Source organism: Acipenser ruthenus, chromosome 1 (assembly GCF_902713425.1).
Source record: "Acipenser ruthenus chromosome 1, fAciRut3.2 maternal haplotype, whole genome shotgun sequence".
NCBI classification, from domain to species: domain Eukaryota; kingdom Metazoa; phylum Chordata; class Actinopteri; order Acipenseriformes; family Acipenseridae; genus Acipenser; species Acipenser ruthenus.
Window position 1 is genome coordinate 59,920,342 of NC_081189.1, and position 13,458 is coordinate 59,933,799.

Genomic DNA, 13,458 nt, shown 5'->3' on the forward strand with positions numbered 1-13,458 from the left:
TCTTAAGCTTAAGGTTAGGGTTAGGAGTAGCAATAGATATGTACTGGTTTTAAGCACTGTGATAGAGTCCTGGTATACTTGCCTCAGGCGGCCGAGGAGAACACAGAAGAGACTGAGGTGAGGTATGACACAGGCCCGGTTTTTGGGATGGAACCGCATAACAGTCTCGCGTTTTGATTGGTCCATGTCTGTCACATGAATACGTCGTCACACGAGTGGAAAAGCGTGCAAGCATTTTTAACATTGTGATCAGAGAGAGAGAGAGAGTGATCTGCTTTCCACAACCTTACCATTAAAATATAATGTGGTATTACACTGTACTGATATTACAAACTATGAGGAATTACTTTATATAAATTATCATGTTATGCACGAATGTAAGAATTGGCTTTCTGTGGTGGTGTACTTTTTTCTTTCAAGTAGCATATATCTATAATCGTTTTTGCGATATATTTTAATATAAAACATATACGCTATTGCAGTTTTGTTACAGGATACATTAGTTTATCAATAATGTAATCACAGTTTTACATATAGACTGCCCCTGTTTTCATTTACATCGCAAATTCTGGGCCGCTTTACTTTTCAGATAATGTCCTAAATTCTGGGCCGCTTTGGTTTTTAGATAACGTCCCAAATTCTGGGCCGTCTTGGTTTTTAGATAACGTCCCAAATTCTGGGCGCTTTGGTTTTTAGATAACGTCCCAAATTCTGGGCCGTCTTGGTTTTTAGATAACGTCCCAAATTCTGGGCGCTTTGGTTTTTAGATAACGTCCCAAATTCTGGGCCGTCTTGGTTTTTAGATAACGTCCCAAATTCTGGGCGCTTTGGTTTTTAGATAACGTCCCAAATTCTGGGCAGCCTTGGTTTTTAGATAACATCCCAAATTCTGGGCCGCTTTGCATTTTCGAATTCAGCCCAGTTTTGGGGAATCAGCTGACAGCCGAGTTTCTAAGTCATGATGCACAGTTTACCATAAACTGGATCATGAATTCATTTGAGAGTAACCCATAGTACATTAATCAAAGTTCATGTATTTTTTACTCTCCCCAGAAATCTTTTTTTTTTTTTTAATGAAAAAAACAAAAATGTAAATGTTAAAAAACGTATTTCTTATTACATGAAGAAACTACATTGCACTGAAATAGATGAAGGCTGTTTATTTTGACAATAATTAAATAATCACAAAATAAAATCATAAAGTGAGGGAAAGGAGACTGGGAGTCGAAAGTGAAAATAAATGATTGTAGTAATTTTTCTTTTACCCTACCCTTCCCAGTCTTTTCCCCGCCCTCTTGTGAACTCCAATTCCCCTCCACACACGTGTACCACCATGCAACCCTGGCACGCACACACCACCATGCAACCCCTGCACGCATACACCCACCATGCAACCCCTGCACGCACACACCCACCGTAGCAATTCTTTGCAAAATATATTTTCGGGTATTCAGCCCCATTCATGTCTATGGCAGTGTTATAAAACACATTTTCAGGCATATCTCTCGAACCCGAGCACGTAGAACCACCATTCAAAGTGATATAGACTCAGGGGAGCACCCCAAACCACCCCCTAAAAAGGTGTGGTGGTTCACCCAAAAACTCATGTCATGACGAAAAAATTCACTTTGCCAAGCCGTCCTGGCATTTGAACCATGAAAATGGTGACTCCTTGTGCGGGGCCTCATGGGGCCCCGCCGCAAAAAAAAAAATCAAGTTCCTAACCCCCACAGAACCCGAGATACGCCCTGTCAAAAATGTCCAAAAACTACCCTTTTCGGGGTCATATCTCCATGACCCCGGGGCCTAGAAACCGGGTTGAACTTCCTATGGTCATGTCTGGGGGCCCTCTTTCACAGGGAGCCACCCGTTTTCAAATGCTACATTTTCAACAAATTTTCACATTTTCAGCATGATGGCATGTCAAGGTTGCATTTCCAATAGCTTTTGAGCTCCAGGTTGGCAAAAAAAGTCTAAACTGGTGTCCTTTCTAGATGGGGACAAGTCACTTGGAGGGATCAACAAGGGCCCCGAGGTGGACCTCCATACCGATTTTCAAGTCTTGGGGACCCCCGGAACCCGAGATACAGCACCCTGAAAAATGTCTATGGGAAATCCCATTATAAAACCCCTTTGGGGCAACGCCCACCATCTGGCGGTGGGGTGGCGTTTGAACCCATGGCTGATGTCTTGCTTTAGCTAAGACTCTTGTGCACGCAAAGAATGTCCTTCTAAGTTTGTTGGCCCAGGGGTCGTGGAGATACGGGTACGATAAGAGACCACCCCCTTCCCTATGGCAAATCCCATTATAAAAACACCATCGGGGTAAGGCTCAGCTAATGGCGGTCGTGGGTCTTACGAACTCGAAGGAACCCATTTTCTTTAGCTAAGATTGTTGTGCATCTAAAAAGAGTACAGAAGCACCAATTTAAGTCCATTCCAAGTGTTTTGTGATCACAGTATCAGCCTGAGTGTATCGGAGCACAGTTTTGCACCAAAAGCGAGGGGAGGCGAAAAAAAGCACTATATACCCTATTCTTTAAGATATCACTTTGGAGTGAAAATTTGAGGAACGCAACCACTTAGCAACTTGCAAATTGGTACTGCAATTTAAAGGCCTGTAGTGTCAGACTGGTAGTGCCTAACTGATTAAAGAATTAAGCTTACTGTTTGTTGTTCTGTCCTAAACCAGCAGTTTGTCACCCAGATTTATTAATTAAACGGGGGGGTGGTCATCAGATTATTCTCCATTTTATTGTAACTGAGGTACCGTTCAGTTGAGCGAAAATTGTAAAGGGGTACTCGAGCTGAAACCTCCAGATAGAAGGGGTACAGTTTCAAAAAAAGTTTGAAAACCCCTGACCTACAGTATAAATGACCAGGAATAGATAAGGGAAATGCTGACTAATACAATACAATAGGATTTATTTGAAGTTGTTGAAGGGCACTGGTCTCTTAAACCCAGAAGTTCTGATAAACCCCTATGCCTCACTATATATTGATGGACATTACATAAGCAAATGAGATGACTTTTTTTTTTTTGGTATACCATGTTCCTAAATGTTTTCTGAGGAGAGTAAAAAATACATTAACTTTGATTCATGTACTCTTAAATGAATTAACGGTCCAGTTTATGGTAAACTGTGCATGCATGACTTAGAAACTCGGCTGTCAGCTAAGCAGAATATCTCAAAAACTGGCCTGAATTCGAAAATGCAGAATTCGGAACGTTATCTGAAAACCAGAGCAGCCCAGAAATTGGGATGTTATCAGAGCGGCCCAGAATTTGGGACGTTATCTAAAAACCAAAGCGGCCCAGAATTTGGGACGTTATCTAAAAACCAAAGCGGCCCAGAATTTGGGACGTTATCTAAAAACCAAAGCGGCCCAGAATTTGGGATGTTATCTGCAAACCAAATCGGCCCAGAATTTGGGACATTATCTAAAAAGTAAAGCGGCCCAGAATTTGCGATGTAAATGAAAACAGGGGCAGTCTATATGTAAAACTGTGATTACATTAGAGATAAACTAATGTATCCTGTAACAAAACTGCAATAGCGTATATGTTTTATATTAAAATATATCGCAAAAACGATTATAGATATATGCTACTTGAAAGAAAAAAGTACACCACTACAGAAAGCCAATTCTTACATTCGTGCATAACATGATAATTTATATAAAGTAATTCCTCATAGTTTGTAATACCAGTACAGTGTAATACCACATTATATTTTAATGGTAAGGTTGTGGAAAGCAGATCACTCTCTCTATCTGATCACAATGTTAAAAATGCCTGCACGCTTTTCCACTCGTGTGACGACATATTCATGTGACAGACATGGACCAATCAAAACGCGAGACTGTTATGCGGTTCCATCCCAAAAACCGGGCCTGTGTCATACCTCACTGAGGTCGAGAGATTGATGTTGATACGCCGACACAGGCACACGGGATTTAATCAATAAACATAAACAAAAAGTAAACAATAATGTCATGTGACGCTACCAGCGATGGTAGCGCACAGAGGACGATACATGACTGTACAAACACTCAAAATAAAACACAATGCAATACTATAAATCAAAGGTGCCGTGAAAACGGCAGGCCTTGCAGCAACCCCGATCACACGTGATCTCTATGTTTTTATACTAACGCTCTGCCGAGACACGCCCACCTGCCTGCTGGAACGATAGGTTGCGGATGCAACCCCGGTTCCCTGAAAGAGAAAATAACCATCAAGGTATGGGATATTGCCGTCAGGCAGTAGCGATTGGCTGAGCTTTTATAGCAAAGCTGCCGATAGGCCTCTGCGCGAGCTGCCACGTAAGCCCGCCCCCTTGGGAGCTTACTATACGCAGCGCGCAGAGACTCACTTCCTCTTTTGCTCTTCAGGCCGTGAAGGCTTCTGAAGCGACCACGCGGCTTGATGGTTATTTTCTCTTTCAGGGAACCGGGGTTGCATCCGCAACCTATCGTTCCCTTTCAAGTCGAAAATAACCATCAAGGTATGGGAACAGTGTACCCAAGCCGTCGCGAGGGAGGATTCTCGGCAGTAGGACAGACTTACGTCATAACGCAACTGCGTAGGCAGAACATCTAGGCATATGCGGAGCTGCGCCTCAGCGTCTATGCTCGTAATGACACCTGTCTTAAAGGTGGAACAGTCAACACCATGCTATCAACCACTCTATACGTCCGCATCCTGAGGCGTCGTAGAGTGTAAAACAGATGCTCCAAACAGTGGAGCAGAGGAATCCAGTACATTTAACCTGTAAAACCTCATGAAAGTATGCGGCGTAGCCCAACTGGCTGCCGCGCAAATATCAGACACCGGCACCCCTCGAAAGAGGGCCCAGGATGTCGCCATACCCCTGGTAGAATGCGCCTTCAACTGCCCTGGTGGTGGAAGGCCTGCAGATTCATACGCTAATTTAATAGCATCCACTATCCAGTGGGAAAGGCGCTGTTTAGACAGCGGCTGACCCAAAGATCTAGAACCATGGCATATGAACAACTGTTCTGTCTGCCTCACAGTCTTTGTACGGTCCATATAACACCTCAATGCCCTCACGGGGCAGAGCATGTGTAACCGCTCTTCCTCTGGGGAAGAAAAAGGAGGAGGATGGAACGCCATCAACTCGACTGACTGGTTCATGTGGAACGGGGATATAACCTTTGGTAAAAAGGCCGGATTAGGGCGCATGGAGACCTTAGAACCGTCTCCTGCAAAACGAGTACAAGAAGGATGCACTGAAAGTGCATGTAACTCGCTCACGCGTTTTGCTGATACCACAGCCAGCAAAAAAGCTGTCTTAATAGATATGAGCTTCATATCCACGCTGTGGAGAGGCTCAAACGGTGCCTTGGTAAGGGCTTCTAGCACCACATCAAGGCTCCACGACGGTAAACTGGTCGTTCTTGGAGGCCGCAAGCGTCTTGCACCTTTCAGAAACTGAGATGCCAAAAAATGGCAACCAGGTGATAACCCGTCAATGCGTACATGACAAACCGAAATGGCGGCTAAATACACTTTAAGTGTAGAAGGAGATTTCCCTTCATCCAGCAGTTTCTGTAGAAACTGCAATATTACTGCCATAGGACAGGAGACTGGGTCGTGGCTCTCAGCCAGACACCAACTCTGAAACAGCTGCCACTTATACGCATACTGCGACCTAGTAGAGGGCGCTCTCGCACTCTGGATGGTCGATATAACTGCAGTCGAAAGCCCTAAGGCTGACAGGCGCTCCCGCTCAGGGGCCAAGCCCACAACTGCATGAGTTTGGGGTTCGGATGCCAAAGCTGTCCTTGAGCTTGGGACAACAAGTCCGCTCGCAAAGGGAGTTCCCTCGGGCGACCGTGCAGTAACTGCACTAGACTCGGGAACCATATTCTCCGAGGCCACCGAGGAGCGATCAGAATCACTGTCGCTCGCTCTACCCTGACCTTCTCCAAGAAGGCGGGGAGCATCGGAATCGGTGGAAAGGCATACAGGAGCCCTGGCGGCCATTCGTGAGCCAGTGCATCCACCCCCAGGGGGCTGTCGAGGTCCTTCACCGAGAACCATAGAGGACAGTGCGTGGTCTCTCGCGAAGCGAAGAGATCGACCTGCGCTGTGCCGAACCATTCCCAGATGCGCTCCACCACTTGAGGGTGGAGACGCCATTCGCCCGCAAGAGGACCTCCTCTGGACAGGAGATCCGCTGCGTAATTGACTCTGCCCGGCAGATGAACTGCACGCAGAGAGGCTAAACGCGGTTGAGCCCAGAGCAACAGCCGCGTTACCATCTGGTGAAGACTGGGGGACCGCAATCCGCCCTGGCGATTGATATACGCCACTACTGTGGTGTTGTCTGACCGCACTAACACGTGCTTGTCTAGAAGCACTGGCAAGAAGTGCCGGAGGGCGAGGTCCACCGCTCTGAGCTCCAGAGCGTTGATGTGGGCTGACCTCCAGGGTCCTGACCACACTCCACGGGTCCCTGTCCCGTTCCAGACTGCTCCCCAACCGTGGTTGGAAGCGTCGGTCGTGATGACCTGCCTTCTGAAAATGGGACCCAAGCGTACGCCTTGGCGGAGGTTTGACGGAACTCTCCACCAGCGTAGCGCTTCCCAGCAGGCTCGGGATACCCTTAGCCTGCGGTGTTTGTCTCTCCGCGGATGCAACGCGAAGGCATTGAACCAGGCCTGCAGAGGTCTCTGGTGTAGTAAGCCCAAAGGAAGGGCTTGTGAGGCGGCAGCCATCAACCCCAGCATGCGCTGACACAGCTCCATGCTGACTGTTTGTCTCAACCTGAATAGGGAAAGACACCGCTCTATTGAGGCAACTCTTTGTGTCGACAGGGTCGCTTCCATGGACACTGAGTCCAGATGCAGACCCAAGAACTCGGTCTGTTGGCTCGGCACTAGGCGGCTCTTTTCTGAATTGATCTTCAGACCTAGCCGCCGAAGATGGTCTGTAACCATCACTGTGTGCTGTGCCACCTGCTCCTTTGACTGCGCGCAGACGAGCCAGTCGTCCAGATAATTCAGCAGTCGGACACCTTGAGCCCGCAAGGGAGCTAGAATGGCATCCATACATTTCGAAAAGGTTCGAGGAGCTAGTGACAGGCCGAACGGAAGGACACAAAACTCGTATACCCTGCTCTGGAATGCGAAACGCAGATACTTCCTGTGACCCGGGCAGATGGGAACGTGAAAGTACGCATCTGTCAGGTCCACGGTGGTGAACCAGTCGCCGTGTCGGACTGACTGGATGATGTGCCTGTGCGTAAGCATCCTGAACGATAACACCCGCAGGTATTTGTTCAGTACTCGCAGATCTAAAATAGGACGGAGCCCGCCGTCCTTCTTGGGCACCAGGAAGTATTTGGAATAGAACCCCTGGTCGATCAGAGCAGGGTCTACTTTTTGAATGGCACGCTTGCTGAGCAATGCTTGTATTTCCACATTCAGAGCTGAGGACTGAACCGAGTCCTTCACTGCAGTTACGACCACCCCCCGAAAGGGGGGAGGTTTTAACTGGAACTGAAGGGTGTACCCGGTGGATATAGTTTTGTGCACCCAGATGTCGTTGGTGCATTGTTGCCAGAACTGGAGCTGGGAGACAGTGTAGGGGAGGGTTAACAGCTGCCTGGTGTTCTCAGGGCTGTTTGGGCTGGGCTCGTTCGCGAGGGGCCTGGCCAGAGCCCCGAGGGCGTGGCTTGGCACCACCTCTAGGGCGCCACCCTCCGCGCTGCGGTCTTGAAAAAGGAGGTTGACCGCGCGCTGCTGTGCTTGAGGGAGAGGTCTTAGTCCCCCCTGGCCGTGGCTGGTGCTGTGGTGGTGCCCTGCGCCACTGATGTTCCTGAGGCCGCTTCGGCTGGAACGACGGTTTTGGCCACATTTTCGCCATCTGCTGTGACGCCTCCCGCGCCTTGGCGGAGCGTTGCAGCATCTCCTCCACCGCTGGACCAAATGTGTGTCCCGGTGTAATTGGGGCATCCAGCAACGGGGCCTTATCAGGTTCCTGCACTCTCGCCTGCGAGAGCCAGAGCTGCCTTCTGGCCACCACCAGAGACGCGATGCTCCTGCCCTGAGCCCGCGCGTTGAGCTGGGCCAGCTTCACCAGCAGTTGACTGACGGTCCCCAACTCGCTTCTGAGGGCCGCCGAAGGGCACTCAGGCAGGTCTTTAATTAATGCCGCTTGGTAGACCGTCAGCAAGCTGGCCACATTAGAGAGCTTGACCGCCTCTGTGGCCGCAGCGTACCCCTTCTTGAGGTGTACCTCAGTGGTCCTGCACTGCTTATTGGGGCATGCAGGATCTTTCGTCAGCCCCGATAGTGTTGGCGTCTTCACCAACGCGGCGAACGCAGCGTCCACAGGTGGGAAGGACGCCAACCCAGCCTCACTTGCCCCTTGCATGTTAAAGGCCGAGGCCTTGCGAGAAGTCGCCGGGGCAGAGGCCGGAGCCCCCCAGGTGGACTGTACCTCCTTAATAAAGTCCGGGAATGCCGGAAGCATCCTGGACTGACTGGACTGGGCTGAAGGCGACTCAAACAAGGAGCGCCGAGGCGGCTCCGCCATCGGCCACTCGACGCCCAAGTGGCGGGTTGCTCTGTCCACCACAGACCACGTAGGGTCATTGGTGTCCAGCACGTGGAGCTCGTCCTCAGAGTGCTGGGAGGCTACCTCAGCCTCTGTACTGTCCCCCTCTAGGATGTCAGATGCGTCTCTAGACAGCGCATCGATATCCCACTCCCCTTGAGACTGCACTGGAGGAGCGACGACCGGTGCAGGTTGTGGAGGGGCCACTGGCTGACTAGCAATGGGCCCAGTCGGTTGTCCTGGGACTGGAGGCACCACATTTGCTAAGGACATGAGGATGGACTGCTGCCCCATCATAACCTCCATGAAATGGGACATTTTGGAGGTTAGCTCTGCCACCCCCGACCTGTCTCTGTATCGCCTGTCCCGACGAGGGGAACGAGAGCGTGCTCTCCGTCGAGGCGATCTGGAGTGCGACCTAGACTCCCGACGGGGGCGTACCCTACGAGGGGAGGGGCTGCGCTCCCGAGCGCGTCTGGTGGGGGACCTCTGACCAGCCGTTAGCTGGGAGGACGGGCTCCTGGAGAGCTGCAGCCGCCCTGGCGGCGTCGCCGTAGATGACGGCGGGGCAGAAATGGTGTGGGACGATCCAGTGGAAGGAGAGCGCCCACCCACTGCTTTCTTCGCCCTTTGGCGGAGGGTGCGTGTCTGGAAACCAGCACAAAGATGGCAAAAAGCCCTATCCGCCAACGCGGATGCGGCGTGCTCTGGCCCCAGACACGCCACACAGTCCTCATGGGGATCGCTCGCTGGCAATTTTGCCTGGCAGGTGACGCAACGGTGGAACCCGGACATGGTTGCCGAAGCGTGGACGTGCCCTGGTCGTAAAGGCGTCGATGCGCCAAGCGTCGAGCGCCGAAGCGTCGAGCGTTGAGGTGCGTGCACCGAGCGTCAAGGCGTCGAAGCGCCGAGCGTCGAGGTGCGTGCACCGAGCGAGCGCCGAAGTGCGTGCACCGAGCGTCGAGGTGCGTGCACCGAGCGTCAAGGCGTCGAAGCGCCGAGCGTCGAGGTGCGTGCACCGAGCGTCGAGCGTCGAGGTGCGTGCACCGAGCGTCGAGCGTCGAGCGTCGAGGTGCGTGCACCGAGCGTCAAGGCGTCGATGCGCCGAAGCGTCGAGCGTCGAGGTGCGTGCACCGAGCGTCGAGCGTCGAGGTGCGTGCACCGAGCGTCGAGCGTCGAGGTGCGTGCACCGAGCGTCGAGGCGCCGACGCGCCGAGCGTCGAGCGCCGAAGCGTCGAGCGTCGAGGTGCGTGCACCGAGCGTCGAGCGCCGAAGCGTCGAGCGTCGAGGTGCGTGCACCGAGCGTCGAGGCGTCGACGCGCCGAGCGTCGAGCGCCGAAGCGTCGAGGTGCGTGCACCGAGCGTCGAGGCGTCGACGCGCCGAAGCGTCGAGCGTCGAGGTGCGTGCACCGAGCGTCGAGCGCCGAAGCGTCGAGCGTCGAGGTGCGTGCACCGAGCGTCGATGCGCCGAAGTCCCCAAGCGCAGACGCGCTAGCACCAAGCGCTGATGCGCTGCACAAAGCGCCGAAGCGCTGCACCAAGTGGCAAAGTGCCGACACCAAGCGCCTAAGCGCAGCACGCCGGAGCGTGAGTACCGAGCGTAGAACGCTAGCACAGACGCCTAAGCGTCAGCTGACCCGCAGAGCGGAGACGCTATGTGCTGGTACAGTGTCTTATGCTGTGCACTACTTACCTGCTGGTGCTGGGGATAGAGGCTTAGTGGTCGTCTTCCTCTGTGTAGTGAATGGGATTTTTTTTTTTTTTTTTTTTTTTTTTTTCGCTGCAGCAGTACTGCTGGTGGTGATTATGTGACTGGGACACAGTATATGTGGGCACAGTACAACTACCACGCGGTTTTTTTTTTTTTTTTTTTTTTACCGCAGGCAGTACGTGGGAGACAGCAGAGCAGGCTCCACACACACGCGGTCTAGCCAAGGCAAGACCGGGGCTGCAGACACGCGCGCGGCCAAGGCCAACGCAACGTGCGTCACAAATATATACAATACACACAGAAAAATATATATTTTAATACAACCCAAAACACAACACAATAATCAAAATTAATTAATAAAGGAAAGACGGGAGACCACGAGAAACGCGATGCAAGCAAAGCGTGAAGGAAATATATAAAATATATAAAAATATACACAATATATAAAATCCTTAAATAATAATAATAACGACTCCGAAGAGTGTAACTGAAATAAACTCGGAGAAGGGGCAAAAACCAGCTTCTCAAGCTTTAAGCTTTTTGAGTACAGTCAGCTACAGGCTCTAATACCTACCGCTACCAATGCTGAAGACAAAAGAGGAAGTGAGTCTCTGCGCGCTGCGTATAGTAAGCTCCCAAGGGGGCGGGCTTACGTGGCAGCTCGCGCAGAGGCCTATCGGCAGCTTTGCTATAAAAGCTCAGCCAATCGCTACTGCCTGACGGCAATATCCCATACCTTGATGGTTATTTTCGACTTGAAAGGGAACAGCTTATTGCTTTCAGCTGCTGCTCCACGCAGACAGGTAATCGTCACCGGCGGAGCGCAACATCAGTTAAACAATTAATTAAATCAGTGTACAACAAATAATGCAAAAATATACAATAAAACTACATATTTCCCATGTGTAGGGCTTCCGCCCTGCCACAAGCACATACAGTCTAACTTCATTATAACAAACCCCTCTGAGACCTGGAGAAATGTTCGTTATATCAGGTTGTTCACTATAATAGGGTTTGGCAATTTGCTGTATCAGAATAATGAAGAAACACCCAAATTGAATTGAACATCTTTATACAGTATACAGTAGTTCTTTCAAGACAACGTCACATTGATCAACATTTAAACTGTATATTTAAAAGAAAGCAGTAAAGAAATGAAAAACATGAAAAGTGCACTTACATGCTGAATATAGTAATTACGTGCTCTTTCTCTTGAAAAACATATCCAGCGTAGATTGCTTCATATTTTTCATGTTTTTCTCAATGCATGCTGTTTCAATGTTGTTACCGCCTCACACTTGTTGCCACGATTGCAATTTGTGTAAAGCTGGCAACGGTTGCATACATCACACATGATTCACACTACAATATGGTATCTATGAATCAGCCTTATCTTTGAATTAGCCTACCAAGGTCTTTGTTTTCACTGAGAGAATAACACATTCACGCTGGAGAAAGTTCAGTGTCAGTCACTATCAAGATAGTTATATGGGTAGATTTTGTAAAAGTGATTGTTCTAATAGGGCTAATTTCCATTGTAAAAAAATGTTTCTTGCTGCTTGGATCATTAAAAAAGGGGTTCCTTATAAGAAGGGTTCGTTATAGTGCAGTTAGACTGTATTATGGGAAAATACAGTGTAGACCTGTGAGCTGCTTCTGTCACAAGCCAAATGTGCGCCTGTACGATTGCCCATATGCATTTCAAATGTCTGTGCTGGAATAGAATGACCCTACATCTCCAACAACAGGTGATCCATCACAGAGAAGATCTACAAAAGGTCCAGTTGCACTGATTTAATAATAAATAAACAGTTTTCACAAACAAAACAAAACATATTTGAAAAGCAAAACGGCACGTTGGTCAAAACACACTGAACAAACAAGTATCGTGCTGGTTTAAAGCCAGCACGAGTAGCAATTGTAATTATTTTCTTTCTCTTAAGTTCTCTCGTTCCACCTCTGAACAATCCCCCACCCCAAGTAAAGTAAAATAAAACACACACCCTCACACTATTTACACCAGCAACGTCCTGCACGTTGGTAGGAACCAATTCTTTTGGCTACTTCTTGAGGACAAAATCTGGTACACCTTTGATAAGCTCATGACTTTGATTTGCTCAGCTAAACAAGTCACACAGCGTATTGGTAAAGAGGTGAAAGTATTGAGTAGGAATAGCATCTTTCAAGTTATTCTTGCATTTCTTTGAGTGTCCCAATTACCAAACAACATTTAATGTATTCAAATAACATTTCTTGCTGTTTTCTTTAGAGGAGGGTACAAAAATGTTAGTGGGCTGATCAATGTGTTACTCTAGGTCAACACTTAAGAGTTTGTTATGGGACACATCTGAAACCTTAGCATATCTAGTACATCAAAGTAGAATGCAGAAAACCTATCATGGGTGGGTTCAGTATCTTGTATAAATAAGAATAGTGACAGTCTATAATTTGTTACAGTTAATGCCGACAGAGATGGACAGCTGTTTAGCTGGATGTGCATGCGGTCACCGTCAGGAGTTCCCTGAAAGAGAAGATAACCACCAAAACAATACTTTTGGGATATGCCTGCTTGTCAGGCATTTACTGAGCATTTTATATCAAAGCTGCCGATAGGCCACTTCGTGGAGTGACGTCCTTGGTTCCATCTCCCGAGGTAATAAATAGTCACGGCAGGGAGCCTTCAGTCTCTTTTGCATTGAACCTGCGAATGCGAGTGATGTGACCTCACAAGGTTTGGTGGTCGTCTTCTCTTTCAAGGAACTGGGGTTACATCCGTAACCTATCATTCCCTTTCAATTCGAAGATGACCGCCAAAACAATACTTTTGGGAAAGTATACCAAAGCCGTCACAAGGGAGAATGAGCAGACAGCATATGAGGGACATCTCACTACTGCGATCTAGTGTTGGTGGTGTGATCCTGCAACCTCAAGGACCCTAGTGCCTATTGAAGGCATAGAGGGATCTACAACGTTAAGTCAGTAAAACCTGGTAAATGTATGCGGAGTAGCCCAGCTAGCCGCAGTACAAATATTGGTCAAAGTTGCACCTCTAAAGAGGGCCCATGACGCAGCCACACCTCTAGTAGAGTGGGGGTAGGCTGGCATTAGTATACGCAGTCGAAACCGTGTCCACAATCCAATGGGACAGTCGTTGCTTAGA